Source organism: Cynara cardunculus (assembly GCF_001531365.2).
Source record: "Cynara cardunculus var. scolymus isolate 2C chromosome LG 17, CcrdV1, whole genome shotgun sequence".
Classification (NCBI taxonomy): Eukaryota; Viridiplantae; Streptophyta; class Magnoliopsida; order Asterales; family Asteraceae; genus Cynara; species Cynara cardunculus.
In genome coordinates, this window is record NC_037544.1 from 35702888 (window position 1) to 35705088 (window position 2201).

The window sequence follows — 2201 nt, forward strand, 5'->3', positions numbered from 1 at the left end:
CAAATGTTTTATAATATAGTATATATATATATATATATATATATATATATATATATATATAAAGAACATAATTTGTGTGCATATGAAAAAGGAACAATTGTGGAGAGTGGTGGTCATTCTCATCCAATTTGAATATTAATTGCTTCATCATGTATATCCACCTTAAAATATTTTCATATTTTTATATATTTTTTTCTAGTTTTTACATTATTTTAACCAAATGAAGGCACATTTAAGTAACTATTGTTCCATAAGACTATAATAAAATTGCAATTTTTGTTTTTCATTTGTAACATCGATTATCATTATCACTGTCCACCATCACCTCTATCTTCATTACATCAGCCACAACTATTTTCATCACTGTTGACCATCACCACCAGTGTCCATCACATCCACATCTGCAACAGTCATCGTCGTACATCGGTCACGACTCATGACTACCTCTTACCTCACCACCATTATCGTTGTAACCTCTTTCACTAGTTTATACGGTATTTTTCAAAATGAATAAAACATAGTTTTTTCTTTGTATGAACCGAGTTTTTTCAAACTACCATCAATATCAAATTCTTATTCTGATTTTTTATGTATGAAGTACTGTTTATTAATGTATACTACTTAAAATTCAAAATTACAAGTAAATTATGCGTAATTACAACTTATTAAAGCTTCATGTTTGAATTCATATAATTAATGCAAATAAACATAATTAAATAAAAGATAAACATCTCATTTTAAATAATAAAAAAATCTAAAATATAATTAGAATAGCTTTTAACTTCCAACAAAATACTTAATTATTATCTTTATAACAAAATATTATATTATTAAACCAAAAATTAAAAAATGATTTAAAGAAATACACAAAAAATTCCGAAATTTTATAATATCTTCAAATTTATATTTTATTCAAAAATAAAAACATTACGCTTTCTCAAAACCACATAAAACCGTATTATAACATCGACCGAGACAAAAAAAAAAAGAAACACTAAAATCAAGATGTATCTCGCTACATTGCGCATATAAGTTATAGAGAAAAACCCGTTATTGAAATCGAACAGATAAAACTCTTGGCTAAGGAAGTAAGGAGACTCATATAACATAGCTACTATATGAGGAATGTTTTTATGCGGTGCTAACGATTGGACTCCTAGAATATGGCGCCCTTGGAGCTTTCTATTTGATTGTATCGAAAGGCCCAATGAATGGGTCCGGATCTATGCTTATTTTCAACTCTCCGAAGCATTTTGTCGCTTACTACGCCCTTCCTCGTCTTTGGGTGTCTAGGTATCCACCGTAAGCCTTTGCTCGTTTGAACCTCGCCCTATGAATCAACAACACGAAAACTTTGTTATAAATTATCCCTTAGCAGGGTTGGGACTAAAAGAATGGTTAATGAGTCACCATTGATATCGACACCTGACAAATGTTCAGGAGTTCCTCTATATGAGACTTTCATCTCATACAGCTCAAGCAAAAACACCAAAATACTAGTTGGACCGGATATGTAATACAAAGTTTTAAACTTCTTACTTTCTGATTCAATGTTTGACAAAACCCCTAACACATTATGGCACAAACTCACGACTACCATGCACCACCCATGTTCGTTTTACCAAACGCACCCCTCTTTCCACAGGGTTCACATGCCTTGGTAAGATTTTTGTTTTCCATCGAATTAAACCACATGTTCCGTCACTGGTGCAGTCTGTCAGTTCATTTTAATTTTTTTTCTTACGAATATATATCTGGACGGGATACTTAACGTTTTAGCTACAACACTGCATAGATCAATATGCACCACGACTTACAATCATCATTTACAGCTAGGTCTACTAAAGTTATATGTGTATTATTAACAGATATAATTAACGTATTTTTTAATTTAATTTCAAAGAGGAAAAGTCAACTTTACCCATCAAACTTTCAATCAACTAAAAAACCCCCCAAACATGTCTCATCTCATCCATCCAACCCTAAAAAACTTGGAATCTGATCATGATTTCTTCAAGACTATTGATGGATTAAAACATCATGATTTTGACAAAGAGAGCCACTAAATTCCCATTTGCAATTCTTGATTTGGGGTTTCTTTATAATCTTTTGATGATTATCTATTAGTTAATCTTTAAATATTTTAGGGTTAAATGCATGAAATAGCAACCTACTTTCACAAAATTTCTTATTATAGCATT